Raw genomic sequence first — 18,255 nt, forward strand, 5'->3', positions numbered from 1 at the left:
TGGACTGGTATCTTGAGTGTATTACTGGCGCTCTAAAGCCTTGGAAGTGTTTGACAAGATCCTGCTAAGCAGAGTTGTAACCCCAAATATTTACTGAGGAATTAGTTTGTCCTTTTTTTTTTTTCCCTGAAGAATGAACTCTTGCAGATGGAATGTTGCTGTCTACAAGGTTTATTTTAAACTTTTTCCTCTTTTGCTCGGAGGAAAAACAAAGCCTGAGTAGGAATGCATGATTGTGAAGCAATTGTCATTCTCGCTGCCCCAGACTGCTCCATGGGCCGCTCTGCTCGCTGCAAAACCACTGGGGAGGCGAACGCTCGCACGCCCTGGACAGCAGAACCTGCCTTGCTCCGGGTGCCAGCTGCCCGTTCTCACCTCTGCTCCTTTTCTTTAGATCTGATGAGTGTTAAAGCATTTTACGCTTCAGTTATGAATGACGGTGGGTTTTTTTGTTTTGTTCCTCCCTCTCTCCTCCAGGCTGTGTTATGTAGGGTTTCACCTTCCCCCGTGTGAAACTGTTCATGCACAGATCCCTCGGTGCTTGGTGCACGAAGCTTCAGTGCCAGGCTGCTTTCTCTCTCTTAGCAGCTGCCACTGTTGCTCTTCCTGTTGCTCTTCTCAGAAACCCAGAAGGAGCTGAAGTTCGCAAAAGCAGGTGCCAGTCAGAATATGCCTTTAGAGGGACCTTGAAGTGACAAGCTTATTAGTATGGTTCCTGTTGAATGGTTTCTGTGGGTTTCGAGCCTGAAGTATCGATCCCTTGAGGTGTGAAGGACTGCCGAACGCAGGGAAGGCCCCTTTTGCTTGCCTCTCCTCTAAACCTTCCCTTTTTAGGACTTAAAAGAGGTTCCAGAGCAAGTTGCCAGAACAGACTTCCTAGCAACTTCACAATTAGCAATTTGCTTCCAAAAGCAAATGTGCACTGGCTGTGGTAGCTGTTACTTAGCAAAAATCCTGGGCTGTATGCTGGAAAACGGCAGGATTTCTGTGGAAAAGGAAAAAAGAATCTGCTCATCCCTTGGAGGAATTAATGGGAAAAAGTTAAACTTTACGAGTTATCCCTTTACCATGGATGTTTTGCACTGTTTGTCCAGAAGCAAATTTTTGATAACGATTTACTATTTATAGGGGTGTATTTTTAGAGACATGATAAAGTGTACCTCTGGAGCAGTATCTTTTGCCTATTATTAGAGCGAAGTAGTAGAATTAAAAACAAAGTTCATTATCCCATTAAGGCTATTTAATTTCAAGTATTAACTGAGGACCTGCACCTTTGCTAATGTGTTTCTCTCCCTTTAACTTCACTATTACATCAGTTTGGGGGGAGCTGAAGTTCTGGCACGGGTCTGTGACCTACTTGCCCAGAATGAAAAGATGAGCCACGCTAGTCAGTAGGTGGTTATCTCATATAATTGCGGTACTATCGTGACTCACAGTCACGTGCTGATACAGCTCAGTGTCTGCTCATTATCTGTTGGTCAGCAATGCCTGTCGGTGATGCTTTAATTCAGTCTTATGGTACAGCATGTAACAGACAGTTCCTGAGATTCTTGATTAGGGATCCATCAGACATCTTAAAAGGAGCCTCTTGCCATTTGACAGCCGCGTTTTCTATGAGCTGTTCTGCGTTACATGACAGTATTGAATGAGGTGGCATCATGCACTGGGCCGGGGAGGCCAGAGTTTAGTACCAGCTCTGTGCTGAGCTGTCGGAGCAGGTTGTCGACTGCCCAATCTGCCCTGGGCTGTGGACTAACTGGGTGGTCGCGCCGTTGTTATCCGAGTAGGGCTCTGTTCTTGAATGAGAAGGTGGTGGCCAGTGCAAATGCATTTTTTTTTCTATTTCTCATTCTAAAATCCCAAATCAGATTGTAATGAACACTGACATTTATTTGTAAGGGTGATAGGGTTGCCGTCTTATTCACCACATGAATGCTGCGTCTTTAATTTTATGCTTTGTAACATTTTCAAATAATCTTTAAAAATCCTAAGGACTGGAAACATAATCAACAATCTCTCGCTACAGCAAGATGAGTCTTTGTGAATCTTCAGTATTCTCATGTTATCTCTCTAATTTTTTTTGTACAACTTTTTATTAATCACCACTGGAATACTTGATAGCACCAACTGCCTGCTCTAAGATCTGCTGGATCTTGGAGTGTCCGAGGGAAGTCTAGCAAGTTCTTCCTGCCAGAGATCTGGAAGATGCTTGTGGAAAGGCTCTTCTGTACCGGCTGCCTCCCACGGAGTTCCTGGCAGTGTCACTTTGCTGCTTGCCTGGAATGGATGATCTGTCTTCCTTATAGTTGTGCAGTCCCCAAGTTCTGCACTGGCTTTGAGGGAACATTGGCAGCTGGAGGCTCTGTCGTTAGGAGATGCCTTACATTACCAACTGTTGTCACTTCCAGTTAGTTCAAAAATGAGTTCCCCTCCCTACTGCCCCCCACCTGCTCCCAGGTGTCTTTTCAAGCGCTGGTACTTGTCTTGCTAGCAGTTTGCATGTTTGCAGAGCAAGCTTGAGCAAGGGGTTCTGGCCTGCAGTGTAAACAAGGTCAAGAAGGTCCAAGCATGACAGAGGTTTTTTCCAAACCCACTGGTATGACAGCTTCCCATGACAAATAGTTGTGTCTAATGAGAGTGGTAGAGCCACTCTGACTCTTAAAAAATGACTTTTAGGTCCTTTGTTCAGGCTTTGTTGCCAGCAAGTGGTGGTGGTGTGCAATATCCGCTTGAGGGAAACTGCAGCCTGCTTATCAAGTTGTAGGAAATGCTATAAGTGGAAGATATGGGAGGGTCCATTTTGAATGTGACTGTCCATGCACTGAAAGGTATGTGTTAAATAGTGAATGCTGCACTTAATGTACCGAGGGCCAGTTGGCTTATTAAAGACCTTTCACCAGCTAGGAAGCGGCAGCCAGCGTAGCCTGATGAATGAAAGCAGGAGCGCGTCCGGTTAGTTCACCTTCTTGGCTCTAGTGCCCTTGTTTTTTCCCATGGAGAGATGTCGGTAAACAAGATTGTGTGCTGTCACACTTCACTCAGTAAGCTCGGTCACACTGCTGGATATCTTGTTCTTTTCCCTTTGCACTGGGAGCTAGCGTGTAAGGAAGGAGGGGGCAGTGTTTATTCCAGCGCTCTGAGGTCAGGCTTGTTTTCCCTCTCTGAGCAAGAACAGACCAGCCCCTAGAGTCAAATTCTGCAAGCCCTGTAAACAAAAGGCTCGTTTCTGCGGAAAACCAAAGATGGTATTGTGTTCATCTGGTGTCTTTGGAAGGAAAGTTGTTGTTGTTTTTTCCTTGCAAACTGTTCCTCATGTATTAACTTTCAAGTTCAAAACTCTGTGCAGGAGAAGTGCCGGGGTGAACGTGCATCTGTTGCTAATCAGGCCTAGTTTGGGGCGCCTGCAGTGCTGGCACCGATTGCAAACGGGAGGGGAGATGGGCAGGAGCCCAGGCAACACGCTGCTGCTCAAACAGCAGTCCCGGCCCGTGCAGGGGAGTTTGGCTCAGCCGAACAGGTAGCCTTCCTGCAAAGGGCCCGGCTACGTGGGTGCCTCCTGCCCAGCTGCTTGGCAGGTGCCGTAAGCCAGAACCCCTGGCTGTCCACTCGTAATTGTTTCCAGCACAGCTCAAACTGTCAAAAGGTAGATTTTGTTTTGGGTGACTTGTCTTCAAATAAGGCTTTGAGCTTTCTTCTGCAGCTTGAAGGTGCTGGCTCATGCCTTTAGCAGCTTAGCACTTATCACCTCTTACAGAGCTCCAGAGGCACTTAAACTGCACGTACCTTGCAGGGCCGAGCTGCTTGCTATTTAAATCTGTTTGCTGTTTAGAAGCCGTAATTATTTTTTCATGCTATAAAACCACATATAGCTGGAAAATTTGGGAGGCACTGGGGTGGGGATTACAACCGAACACTGGCTCTAGCATGGCCTGTGATTTAAGGGGGCAAGTTCATCTTTTACAAAGAGAGCAATAGTAAGAAGCAGCAGGATACTGGGAAAGTAATCTTCATTCCTTTCCCTTATAAAAGGCGCTTCATCCTGTATGGAAATGGCCAAAGAACATGTTTACTTATTGATGACTGAACTTCCTCCAGACTGCTCATCTCTCTCTTCTCACCCTTTTACTGTAGTGGTGTATTCATTATTACTTTATTTTGGGATGGGCATGCCACTTGGTTGACAAGATTCACTGAATTGCAGTCCCTTTTGGGGTTTATTACTGCATTTCAGGCTCAGATCAGATGAGGCAGGTCTGTGCTGCTTCAACAGGAATGAGTGCAACGAGTGAGGCCCCAGCTTTGGCACTTGCTATTTTGAGCAGGGAGGAACGCACGGGCTCCTGGCCACCTGCTCTCCCGGGCGTAGCTTTGCTCTAGCTAAGGCCACGGAGGGCGGCTGGGTCCAAAAACTGCCTCAAGATGAGCAGGCGGATAATGCCATGGAAAACTTCCCTTGAGCAGGGGAATACGAGAAAGCTGCAAGAGGGCTTACTGATCTTGGAGGAAGAATAGATCCTGGTTTGGTGTGTGGCTTTTTCTTTTGCTCTCACCCTCATTTTAGACATTCAGTGCTTTGTCAGGCGCATAAACGGTTTCAGTCCTGGCTTCTGGCGTTTACCTCTTTCCCTTATGTGCATAATACTCTTATAATCCAAGAGGTATCAAGTTAGATTTCCCACCGCCTTGCATAAGCTCTCAGAACCTTTTATGCTTCCAAAGGCAACATAAGACTATTAGACAGAATTTGTGTGAAACCATAAAGCTTTTAGTTCTCTCTAACTTAATATTAAAGTAAGCAAATGAAAGGGAAAGTGTGTTGTCTAGAATTTGTACGTGCCTGAATATTTGCACTGATAGCTGGCATTTGACAGTACAATGTTTCCAACATTGTATTTGCAAGAACTGGTCTGAAAAAAAAAAGTCATTAAATTTTGATTAAAAATGAGTGTTTTGGCTAGGGGACTATTCCTCATCCTTTTATTTACTGAAATCTGAGGAAGATGGAGGCAAAAGGAATAAGGCAAATTGTGGCCTAAAACCCAGCAGACAATAAGTGACATGCTTTTTACTCTTTAAAAAACAGAAAACTCTGTGTTCAGACAGTAAGTGGGGAAAACAAGCAGGGTTGGATTTCAGCTCACATGGGTTCTTGGAATTAATCCATAGCACTTGCTCACGACAGCTTTGACTTCAGTGTGGTAAGCTAGACTGACCGGAGAAGGGTTGAGCAATGTTTTACTGGTAAGCAGGAAGACAGGCATCCTAAGGAGTGCCATAAAATGATACAGCAAGGGAGCATCTCAATATATGAAATAACTAATTATGACTTAAAGCTTCCTCTTAGTGTTTTTTATGCTTTCTTAAGACCAGCTCATTCGGCCCTATTACACTTTTCATGCTTGTTTGAAAGCTGAGCTTGCCAACAAGCCTGTGTTTAGCCAGAGGACTCTATGCTGGCTTCTTTGGTAGAACTGTGTGTAGAATTCCCCCCGCCTATAATACAAAGGTGCAAATACCTCTCCCTTTCCCATCGTGGTGGACTATAGTGCTCTAGCTAGATTGCAGTGAAATCTAGAGCAGAATATTTAAGTGAACTCTCATCCAGTAGTTGAAACATTAGTTATCTCCAGTTTCAGAGGCCACAAATTCAGATTAAGTGTCAAAAATACACAGCGTGACCTCTAGGTCATGCATATTACTTATAAAACAAATAAAAATGTGTTCACTGTCAATATGTGTCTGTTGTATGCAACAGAATAAAGATGTGCTTGGAAACATCATAAAATTCAAGCAAATCAATGTTGATTTCAGAATGTACCTAGGACGCTTTGTTCTTTGGTATAGAAAACTGATATCATTAAAAACGTGCAACTGAGGTGAATGCAGTGACGCCTTTATTGCACTGATTATTGAAGTAAATATTGCTGTAATAAAGGTAGCCAATGGAGTGAAATATATAATTCCAATTTATAGCTTCTCTAATAATGCACCATCTGTTTAACATGTTGATGATGAATCTCCTGAATTCCAGTTTCCTTTCCAGAAGGAGCTGTAACTGGGATCCCACTAACAGCAAGTGTACCGTACTGGAAGGAAGCTGAAACTGCTTCATTGCAGTGGGAAGGTGAGCAAGAAGAATCCTCCCCTTTTGAAACTTCCAGTATCATGTCATCATTAATCTGTCTTCCACTGATAGTGAAGTTTTACTTGCTCCAGTTGGAAAATGCTGCAGTAGATGATACTGTTTTGCTGTTTGCTCAGCAGTGTTGGCTGTTCTGAGGAGCTCTTCCGGTTTGACTCTTCTTGCTTTGGTCTGAGATAGACTAGTGATTACTCTCTGCCCATGTGGAACGGCATTCTGCACATTATGTAACAGCAATCCACCTCCATAATTAGGGAGCAAGATCCACAGATTCCAGAGAAGACTTGTCCCTCTTAGTCAGAAGACATATGAGGTGTGCGGGGGAGCCTTTGTTCTTGCTGGAAGCTAAGGGAAGGAGCAGAATTTAACTTCATCATCCAGTTGCATTAATTTAGTTTCTTTTTTTAATCTAGCCTTTGTTGGAACGTTTGTACGTACTTGTTAACTAATATTTCAGAAACAGGAGATGCTGCAAACAGTGACTTTCTCATTCCATACGATAGGATTTTTACTCTGTGCTAGAATATTAAATACTGGAGATGTCATGTCTTCTCCATGGCCTTTTAACAGAATGGTTAGGGTAGAGGCAGCAGTTTCAACACATGATTTAAGGTAAGTGCCTCATTTGTTCCCTACTGTTTTCTCTGAACTTTGGCATCGCATTAATTATACTGAAACTGCTCCTTTCTGGAAGTACACGACAAGGCAAAACTAGCGTTTTTCATCCATTCTGTTGAGGACACCTCTTGCAAATCACCTTGTATTCCATTAAAATTATTAAATCATCGGTTCCAGTCTTCCCTGTACAAACAATCAACACTAAAACATTATCTGGTAGTGCTGACTAACAAATCTGCAATTAGTAATCTCCAGTTAATGAAGCTGCATGGTGATTAAAGCCTCATGACTTTTCTATAGAAGAAGTAAGTTAAATATCAGCTGCACTGTTTTAAATTGCCCTAGAGCTTTTTATGATCTCAGTGCATAGAATAAATTGGTGGCATTATTCTAAAGACTTAGACCAGTTTGGCCATTCTGTTTGTATTTTCCCTGTGTGTCCCCATATACAATATTTAAATTTGGGGAGTTAAACTGGAATGATGCCTGTAGCTGTAGTTCAGCTTGTGGTAGGCTTCACTGATCTTGTTGCATAAAGGAGATAGGCTATATCGGACACGTAAATTTTAGCATGCTTGAGGGAAATTACATTGGGAGAAAGCATGACATTTGGTCTACTTTGACTTCCTAGAATCGGCATCCCACCAGCATATTTTCACAGCTTCATTTTCCAAAATATTTTCTGCTGATTTTCACACAACTTTGTCTTTATTTTTCTTCTGAGGTTTCAAATATTGTCTGCCATATGGATGACAGTTCCGTGGGACCATGCATGATGCGATGTAGTTTGACCTAATCGCATCCCATTTATTCATCATTGCCCTGCTGTTCACCAGATGTCTGACTTTTAAGTGCAGCTGCTCACAGAGACTGCATAGAAGCCTTTTTAGTAGGCTCTATAGACATGGTACATATTGCTGCTTGGAACACAATAGCTGAAAATTTCACAGCAGGATACGGGCTGCGGTACCCGAATGTTAGTGTTGCTTTTTTCTAGCCACCTCTATCTTTGTATTTTAATACTTTACGCTAATGCTTTCCATGTAGCAGCCTCAATGGTCTCTTCACATATTAGCATTCCTTTTGTGAAATCCTGTATTTCTTGTCACACATCTGAAATACGGCAAGGTAAAGGAACATAAGCTTGGTGAGACGGCAAGCCCGTAGCTGAGCAGAGACTAGAGTCTCTAACTCACACAGTTCTATATTCTTAAAAATGAATTATCTTTACATCGGGGGTGCTGTATTTCAAAGCAGAGAAGGAGAGTTACTTGATTTTATTAGTATACTGATTAGAATTGAAGGGGCAGCAAGTTGACTGCATGTTTCAAACCTCCCTGTTTATGGGAGGCTTTGGACACTGTCAGTGGGGGCCTTGGGGAAAAGCTTGTCAAGACTGGTTTTCAGAGATGGAAACGGCAGCCAAACACACACTTTTGTGCATTTTGAGTATCCTCTATTCTAAAACCCAGTCCAATGGGAAAAGCTGTCTTCCAGAGTAACTGCCTGCAGTGCACTTGGCTGAACTGCAGATGTCTCTGTTAAGCCATTTACGCTTTTGGATTACTTTAAATTTGAAAGCTATTATGATACGGGCTTTAGTATTGAACAGTTTATATACATTAAAAACAAAAAACAAAAAACTATCAAGCTGCCATTGCTTTAATTGGGAACTACAAATCATAGCTAATGGTGCAGCCCAGTCAAAATTTTGGGGCATGATGTTTCAGGTAACACTAATACTTGCAGGTCTCCCGACACACAGTCTTTGGAGCAGTCAGTTTGGGCTTTGCAAGTGGGAGCGTGGCTTTTCTGGTTCGCCTGGAGCCTAGCTCCCCAGAGTAGTCCTGATCCAGAGATGGCATTCGCGTGGCTGCAAAAGGTCAGGTTTCTGCTGCCTTGCCATTCCCAGGGTGGATGTCAGCAGATGGCAGCACCCTGCCCTCCGCTGGGGTGTTATTTCTGGCCTGGAGATTCCTCAATCCCATGGATTCAACACCGCAGTCTAGACTTACTGATGGACAGGATTCTTCTCATGTTAGGTAAGCAAGATGTAGACGCCTATTATGCAAATTCCCAGCCATAGTGTTCCTCTGTTACATTTTTCAAATTGTCTAAATAAGGTGCTGTTTCGTACAAAAAAATTTGTAGCAAGGCTTTTGGTTAGCTTTCAGCTGCCTTGCCCTCTAGGCTTGGGTTTTTTTTCTTTCTTTTTTTTTTGGAGGTAGCTCATCAGTGCAGCCTGGATGGCTTCTGCTCTTAGCAGCTGTCCAGATGTTCAACAGTAGGAAGGATGCAGGCTGGATAAAGAGCTACTGTTGTTCAAGAAATAAACTTAACCTATAGCTCTTGACACTGGCCCTAAAGGAGTGTCAATACAGGTATCTATATGGATTCTACTAAATGTTAAAACATTGCACAGACTTAATAGGCACGTTTGGTTTTTGAGCACTGTATACCCATACTGGGGAAGAGACGGTGCAGCAACCCAGTGCCTTTCCCCATCGGCTGTCAAATCCGGACTGAGCTGTTGGCCTGGTCAGTGGCTTGTGTGAAGTGGGTCGTTGGTATGACTCATTGCCTTCATATGCCGCACTGAAGTAGGTGGCAATCACTCGTGATTGATTGTCCGGAGTGGCTAGAAATATCTGTGGCTTTTTCTACTCTTTCTTTTCTTACAGAGAAATTAAAAGATCCTTTCAGGATTGATGACTACTGGCTGTCATTGTTCTTGCGAGCTGTAGATCAGAGAGCCTCTTGTCTCCTAGCTGTTATATAAGCACTAATTTCTGAGCAGTTAGTATTTCTTTAAATGTTTTATAATATGATTCTAAAACTAATATCTGTTCTTCTGTCCCCAGTCTGAAGTTGCTTTAGACTCTTCAAGCCTAAGAGCATACAGTTTGACATAAATAGCTGGAAGGAGATGTCTGGAGACTTAATAAGATGCTTGTTGGGTCAGTATCTGGCAGCCAACCAGCAAGGCAGAATTTCAAATTGCTGTTAGTACTGCGTGGTGATCACGTCTCTTCTCAGGAAAACATTGGAAAGATTCCTAATCTTGAATTCACTGTACAGGCACATGATTTTCTGGGAATTAGCTGAATGCACTGCAAAATGCTTCATAAATACTTACATGTCCTAACATTAGATAATGGAAACAAGTACAGCAGGTTTTTTGTCAGTTTTCTCCCTGGTGGCCTGTCTCTTTACACCAACAACTGTCAGCTTTGCTAATGTTTCTATTCCTTACCTACCTCTGAGAAAGAAGAAAAAAAAAAAAAAAAAATTTTTTTTTTCTTTTTCAGAATTGCAACACTAGTCCTGTTTTGAGCATTACTTGGTTTGGGATGTAGTTAATTTGTTACTTTTTCTTTCTAAAGCTATTTAGAGGGGGAGAAGATAATGCATTACAACCTGTGATGTCTGCAAAGCTGCAGTGCTAGGGGCTGTTAATGCTAATATTTGCTAGCTAGAGACAAGCCTTTGCCCTTTGCTGCTCCCCTTGCTGTACTGGGCTGAACTCTCCCTTTGCTGTCATACGGGTTGCTATCCCATCCCTTCCTGTGTGGGAGGGTTGGCCTTCGCTCTTCTCTTGCACTAAAGCCCTGAAATGTGCTGTGCACTTTATTGTTTATTAAGTCCCCAGCGACTGTCTGTGACTTGTGATACAGTCTGTCATCACGTGGGGCTGGTTTCCAGTATGACTGACATCTGTGCTCGTGCTAACTTGCATGAGTTAAAACACTTGCCTGGTTCTAGCAAAGTTTTATAAGCCATCTCCAGCTAGCGCTCTCATTTTGAAAGTGTATTTTAACATTTCTGCTTTAAGATCTGAGATAATGAAAGGGGGTGAACGTTGCTGAGTCAGTTCTTACTGCCTCTGGTTTCTGTCCTTCCTGCCCTCCCACACACTCCACCTGCACACTGGTCTAACCTTCAGCAGCTACTGTCCTGAAGGGCTTTCCTCACAACAGCTAGCAGTAAACAAAGCATGGTTTCCTAGTCTCCTGCCCCGTGGTCCTGCTGCTTTGCCTCAGATAACAATCTAACTTTGTGCAAGAGACGTGGCTGAGGAGCTCTGGAGAACTCGGGGGTAAAAAGAGGTCCTTGCTCATCGCTGAGTTTGGGCAAGCCGCCTTTGCCAAGCTGGCAAGCAGCCCAAATAATCAAACCGGTCTTTCCTTTGAAATACCTAAACTCCCTATAAACAGGGACGTATCCTTATGGCAGTCTTTAACTCCAGCGCTGAGATTTCGTTGTTTGACAGCGTTATGTGCAGGAGGTGCTTAATGTTATCCACTGGACCATGAGCTCATTGAGTTAGTCACAGATGACTGGGCAAACCTGACATTTGTTTTGCTGTATGAAATACTGACTGGCATGCAAGACATCACCCGTCACCATTTAATGAAACAGTATGGTGGCATCTATGTTACAGGTAACATAGGTGTCTGATTTGGGTATTTTTGTTTTAACTGTGGTGCTCTGGTACTGCTCATAGTATAATGTGCAGTCAGTGAGCCTTAAAGTTGGCCTTTACTAAACCAGGTCTGTCTGGTTTCTCGTAAGTATTTTTTGAAGCGTAGAGCTGCCTAAGCATATCTGTATCAATGTGCAAAATGCTTACTCTGATTTTTAAATTAAGTCTTTTGTTGGTGAGATAGGAAGGTTGTGGGCTAAATGGAAGAGCACTTAAGTCCTGTGTGAACCTGTAGACAAGACAGGGGAAACAGCCTGTCCTGGGAAACAGTCTGTCCTGCTGCAAACTTTGGTCTGTTTGAAATGCAAATCATTGAGAGGATGCTGGGGGTTTATGTGAATAATCCAACTGTCAATTATTTTTATAATTGTTTTCTAAATCTCCAGTGTGAAAGCTCTTATCTGGATCTTACTGAATTTGTGTTTTCAAGTTGCAGAATAGTGTTGCATAGGCAAACTTTTATTAAACAGAGTTGCTTATATTTATCTTTCTAAGTATAGATGCGTGTAAAAGTGCTTAAACAGCATTAACTTCACATATTTTCAGTCGGCTTCACATCCCGGTGCAGGGTGCACATACAGCTGTTTCTCCTGCTACTGTCTCGACGGGCTTGCATTCCTCAGCCCTTAGGATAGCATTCCTCTACTCCTCTGCACCAGATCATTTGCTTAGTATTTGTTTAAATTTTGAATCCTAGAACTGTCTCCAGATCACTTAGGCTACCAGACACCTTTATTAGTTGCACACACAGCCCCAGCCCTGTGGCATTTTAAATCTTGCTTGTACTTATTAAAATAAAATGAATATTGGCAACTTTCAGTTGCTCGTTGCTAGAGTTGACTCTGGAATTAATCTGGAATCCCCAAATACCATTTGACTGAGTAAAGGCTGTTGTAGTTTGCTTATTAGGCAGTCAGCTATTTCAGTTAAAAATCTGAAAGGAAAGTTACTTTTTTAAGTCTTGATGGCAGCTTTCACTGGAGAAATCTACCCTGTTTAGGATTTCTCCTCCTCAGCAGTGTGTACGCAAGAGCTCGTACGTGAGCTGTACTTTCCTTAGAATTCTGCTTTTCTGCCAGTCCTGCCCAGAGGGACTTACTATATTATTGTCACATGCTCACAGCTGTACAAGGCCGCAGGAAAACATCTGTGTAAAAGTTTCTAGAAAGAACCAAATTAGTCAGCAATTAGTTTGGATGCTGCACTTCTAAACCTGCAGTGCATCTCTTTCTACCTATTGCTTTTCTCAACTTGATTTATTGTTGGTAGCTTTTTTTCTGATTTGATGTTAATGGACAATCCAGCCTGCATCAGTCTGAGGTCAAACATTTAAAACAACTTTTGTCTGGGGGGAAAAAAAACAAAAAAACACAACACACAGTACGTCCTGTTCCTCAACCTGTTTGATGTAGTTGTGAACATGTTCCTTTTTTTTTTTCCAGTTGGACTTGGCAAGATAGAGTATTTAGGAGGAAAAAACCTGGAGAGGGAAGACCCGGAAAGCTTCTATAGAAGCAATTTATTAATCCAGAAATGTCACTGGCCAACCCAAGCCATTGCCTTCTGTGATACTTCAGTTACTTCAGTCAAGTTAGGTTTTTCCTGGTACATCTCATCCAGAAGACCTCTAAGCACTGTTAATTCCTTAAATGTAGCAGATGTCTAAGAAGACATCTATGTCCCTGGGTGTTGGATACCATTCGTTCAGAACTGAATCATTTTTTTAGTTCTTTGCTATGCAGTGCTTTCTAGTGTGAATCTTCAGACTTGCTCTCCTGCTGCGGAGAGGTGTTATGTAAGGTATCTGAGCTGGAGCTCGACTGAGACAGTGTTAAAATTCTTGAGCTTTTCAAAGACAAGGCAGAGCTAGGTTTTTATTAATCTGGACTTTCTGTGTCATCATGAGGACGTGTCCTCATGTGCCAGGTGCACTAAGTCATTGCTTTGGAGGAAATAAACACCCCCACTACAAACAAATTAATAACTTGAACTTTCCTTGGAAGCCTCCCATTTGAATAGTAGCTTAGCCTGATGTTGAAATTTAATGGATTCTCAGGATCTGGAAGCATACCACCAGGTTTGTCCAACCTGTTTTTATTAACAGGTTAGAAAGTCTGATGTGTGTGTGTTACATCTTCTATATTAGGTGCTTCTTCCACCTGAATCTCCTGTTTTTTCTTTTCTTTGCTTCTTCTGGTCTTGGCTTCAGTGGCTCTGAATGGCATTTGGCACACACAGCCCTTAACAGAAGGAATGCTTTATTTCTGAAGCAGCTCTTAGGAGCAGGTCTCAGATCTGTTCTGCTGTTCCTGCTGATAGTCCCATCCTGGGGAAGACCTTAGTTTTGCACCAAATACCTGCTAAGAACAAGTTTGCAGAGCATCTGCAACAGAAGACAAAAAACCTTAGCAACATGAGGATAAGCAGCAGCATCCAAGAAATTTCCTTATAAAGTATTGCTACAACTACAAAGCACTGCCAACAGGAGTGGCTCACACTGCCAGTAATTTCTCTCCTTTTCCTTTCCCTGCTGCAATAAAGGCTGTACTTCTGCCAAAGCCACACCCTCTGCATAGCAATCGATGCAAAATGCGTAGATTGCTGAAGATCTGCAAAATATGGATTTTTGTGTCTGACTTTGAAACAACTGTCTGGAGACAAAAGGAGAATAATTTTGCAGAGCAGTTGTGAAGGCGGTGTACTGCCAACTCTAATCCTATTTCAGCCAGCTCCTAAAACAAAAGAAAATGATTCTTTAAGACCTCTGAACACCACTTGCTGCCCCTTCTCACTGGTTTCAGTATGAAGAAAGCATGACTCACTAAACTGCTTTTGCAAGCCTTTGCCTCTGCAAAGCAGCTCTGCTCTTACTTTCTTTTACTCTTTAAGGAAAGTGGCTAAAAACAAATTAACTGCTAGTTAATGTAGGAGAGCAATTCAACATCCAAACAGTTCTTCAGCTCCATAGGAGGTCTTTTTCTTTCTTCTGAACTATTGTACTTGAACTATTTGAGCACAAAATGTGTGCTAGGAGGAAAGCTTTCATCATAGTGCACTCCTAGTGCTTCTGTGATGGAGCCGGCAGGGCTAGCTAACGCAAGCTTTGGGAAGCTTCGATCCATCATGAATGACCAAAGGCTTCTAATACTTTGGCACGGGGAATATTGGGAAATATTTTGGGGTTGTCCCCAAGAGGCCTGGTTCCTTTTAAAAAATAAAGCAGATTAGCTCAGAAGGCAAAAATGTGTTTTTCCTGCTTGTACGCTGCAGGGTATAATGGTCTGCGACTGAAGGAGTCGTTTCTGACCTTTGGTTGGAGGGAAGATGGCTCTGATACAGGACTACAGGCCTCTACGCCGTGGAGCAGCCATGTATTGGAGCAGCCGCAGAGTAAAAATTGTTCTTTTGTAGTAAAACCTTCTGTTTAGCAAAAACAGATACTCAGTCTGCAAACGTGTTCTGGCATTTTGGCTGACAAACTCTAAGTGAAACCTGCCCTTTGCCATTGAAAGATGTCAGATGCCTGCCTGTTTTCACCATCTGCATGAGTCGTGCAGCTCCCCGTAGTGCAACTGTTCTGCAGTTTTGCTCTTGCTATGAAAAACTCGTGCCAGTTGCTGGCTGTCAGAGTATAAGACTTCGTTATGGATCTCTAATCGGTTAAGAGCTTCTCCTTTCCCAGTGTTAACGTGTCTGCGTTGATTCTCTGCTTAGACATGCTTTAGATTGTCTTGAGCAGCTAAGTTTTTGTTAGTGCTCCCTACTACGTGATAATGATGAACGTATCTTAAAAAAACCCACAACATTTGGTGGGGTTTTTAATGGCTTGAAAAACACTTTTTGCAGGGTCGTGTGAGATCTTGGAGCAGGTGATCTGCAGAGGTGTAATAGTTAACCTCTCCATTCTGCAAAAGGTTTCTTCTGGTTAGTTGCTGGTGGTTGGGCAAGCGTTCTTACAGCTTTATCAGCTTGGACAAGAATCCTGTCTCCTTTGTAACAAATGCTGTTTTCTGTCTGTGGCTAAGTGCTTTGTTAACATTTACAGTGGCCTCACAGGAAAAGAAGGTCAGTTGTTCTCCAAGGTCGTTCAAGAAAGCTGTGGTGGAGCTGGGGTAAGAGCCTGGGCTGCAGTCTTCAGTGTTGTGGTTTTGCCTCAAGGCTCTCCTTCCTCCTTGCTTAGTGTGTAGCTCCAAAACTGAGGGTGAGAGTGACTTACTCACAGGACCCACTTAGTTAACTATAGCATGTGCCTCTGCAGAACTACAAGTGACTAAGTATTCGCTCAGGCAGGCGTTAAAACAACCTTTGTTCAGAAAGTGTGCGCTGGGGAACAGTGTAGTCTTGCAAGAAAAAAGCTTGGACAACATCAGGCTGCTGTGCTAGGTTCACCTGGGTTGCTGCTTTCAGATTCAAGCTGTCACGTAAACTTGTGCCCAGTCTCTAGTGCTCACATGCAAAAAACTTCCAAATGCAACAGCCAATGCTCGAAGTTCAGGTGCATTTGAAACAGGACAGGACTTACAGTTCTCTGTTTTTAATTTGTCTGTGCTCAGCAAGATGTTGGAAGCGTTTTGTAAACATTCATCCAATACCACTTAATGACACCTGATCCTTCAGAAGGCCCCTCTCACATGTCCCTGGCTGACAGCTGAGTCGCTCTCATGTTTTTCCCCACAGTCTATAATTTGTCAGTGATGCCCGTTCTTTGATGTCCCCTCTCTTCTCCTCTGCCATACATGGACTTATAAACCACCTTTTTTTCTGTCCTAAGTGTGTGAAATGTTCTTCGAAGAATTTGTTTCTGCAGCATGTGCAAAAAGTCCTCTGCTTTTCTTAATTAGATGCAACCATCATTGTGCAAATAGTCAAGGGGGGGAATTTGAAATTGTGGCAGTCTCTGTATATGACTTTTTTTAGTATAACTGAAAGAATCCCAGTTTCATAATTAAAAAAAAAAAAAAAACTGGGGCAAAGTGTCCTAATTCTCTCTCCTCGGGTGGCCTTGATCGGGTTTCAGTCTCCTAAGAGGTACTTTGAAATGTTGTGTTTATTCGTAACCTGTTTTTTTTCCTGTTTTCTCCTTCCCTTTTTTCCTATTTTCTCCTTTCCTAGTATCTCTTGACATCTTTAGTGTTAAGTTTGTGTCAGACTAAAATTTAGGGGTAGGAACACACCTATGCATTTTCTGTGAAGCACAGTCTGTGAATTAAAATATATAGAAGAAATAAGACCATGGGACTCTGAATTTTAGTGACAAAGATATTTAATATTAGAGTAAGGCTTTACCTAGTCAGATGTCTGGGTTCAGTAGAATAAATTTGCTTTATAAGACCTGTACCAACTTACTGTTTAAACTGAATTACTTGGTATATTCTGTCACAATCAGTGATCACCCTTAAACATTCTTTTCCAGTGAACTTGTTTGTTTTTTAAGTCTTGTTTGAATGCATTCCCAAGTTCTCTGCTCCTGGCAGTCCTCCCGCTGTTTCGCACTGCATTGCTTTACGTGCGTTAGCCTGGCTGTGTACCTGTCTCCTTTGCTTCTCCAGGGTCATCTCGACTAGCTGCCGTGTCCCCACTCAGTGCTAGAAGCGGAGCCCCTTCTTGGCCCTGGCCGCTGAGCTGATGCGTCAGGAGCTGGGTCCCTCCGTAGCAGCCATGAATTTTGGAGGTGTCCTGAAGCCGGGTGTGCAGCCCCTCAAGGGGGACAGCCACCGACCTCAGAAATCCAGAGTGCATGGAGAGGGCGCACGCTGAGAGCGCTGCATAAACTGTGCCCATTAAGGAGACCCTCTTGTCCTCATGTTCTCAAAGCTGGTGGGTCAGTCCAAGGATATCTTGCTACTTGGCTGAATTCTGGAAAAAAGAGAGGGGAGAACTGACCCAGGGTTGCAGTGCAGAGGTGCGTCTGAGAAAGCAGTAAGGGCTGTCTACCCGCACCTTGCGTTTTTAACTTGAACGAGTGTAGGGCTGCGAGTGCAGTCAGTGAGCTGTAGCAGAGCAGTTTCCTTGTTAAAGTAATGTGAATATACTTGAGATTGAAGCAACTGAAATGCTACAGTTACAGTGAATGAGTGACTGCGTGCTAGCTAGCCACGTCACATGGGAACGTGTACAGTGTATTTATTTTGTGGAAGGAGGTTTTCCTCCCCCAGAGCAGGAATTTTGCTGGTGGGATCTCCTGTCTTCCTGTCACTTACAGAGCTGATGCTTCCTTCAGTCTTTTTTCTTGCTATGGATGTTGCTATTAGTTCTTCGAATTAGTTTACACCTCTTTATTTTTACTAGCTTTGGGGAAATGGCCTCTTCTTTCCCACAGTAAGGTGTTAGATTTCACAGCTGTCTTCAGCAGAGCAGGTTTCTAGCCTGTTGCCATTTGAATGTCACATCTGGGAAATGCGTTACTGGGTAAGAACAGCTTGATGCCTGAAGTAGGGGTCACAGGCTCAGTATATTCAGTTTAAGGAGTCTAGTTGGCTTTGAAAAGCTTGGACCTCAGGCCAAAAGGATGCTTGTGCTCTCCAAGGAACCCAGAAGGGCAGCGGGATGGTTAGGGACCTGGCAGCCTGGGGCGCATCAGAGTAAACTGTCTTAGCAGGAGGATGGGAATGGCTGCTCTGGAAGCAGCTGTGCCAAAACAACGCTGTGAGTCTCCTCAAGAAAAATAAAATCGTCTAGGTCCAGTATTTACTATTGGATGGGAAAGAACAGTAATGTGCTTATAGGCCATTTACTAGGCTGGGACCGTGTGAATCATGTTGCATACAGTTACAGCCCTAGATAGGTCATCTGTTCTTGTTTGGCTATCCTCAAAACTGAGCGTGCTTTCTTCCTCCTTTTCCATTCCCATAATGTGGGGGGAGAGGGAGAGAGAAAATGTGGTGAATTTGGTGAGTTTGCTGTGGTTCAGTGACTCAATTAGTGCTCAGTTGTCTTACTAATACTTTCAGTGTGTCACTAGCTGATCTGACCTGAGCACACTAAGATCTGCTGGTGGGTAGTATCTGGTTGG

At 43.3% G+C, this 18,255-nt stretch overlaps 1 non-coding gene across 4 annotated transcripts in view; it reads left to right on the plus strand.

Annotated features, from left to right (window-relative positions):
- LOC106486734 (uncharacterized) overlaps positions 1-18,255 on the plus strand; it is a 74,976-nt gene that overhangs the window by 20,450 nt on the left and 36,271 nt on the right. The window contains exon 3 of one of the 4 annotated variants that reach the window (XR_010886610.1): positions 6,044-6,124. The exons of the other annotated variants lie outside the window; for them this stretch is intronic. This is a non-coding gene — a transcript (uncharacterized protein). The remainder of the gene's footprint in view (positions 1-6,043; positions 6,125-18,255) is intronic. 4 annotated transcript variants of the gene reach the window in all.

Source organism: Apteryx mantelli, chromosome 30, assembly GCF_036417845.1.
Source record: "Apteryx mantelli isolate bAptMan1 chromosome 30, bAptMan1.hap1, whole genome shotgun sequence".
NCBI lineage: Eukaryota > Metazoa > Chordata > Aves > Apterygiformes > Apterygidae > Apteryx > Apteryx mantelli.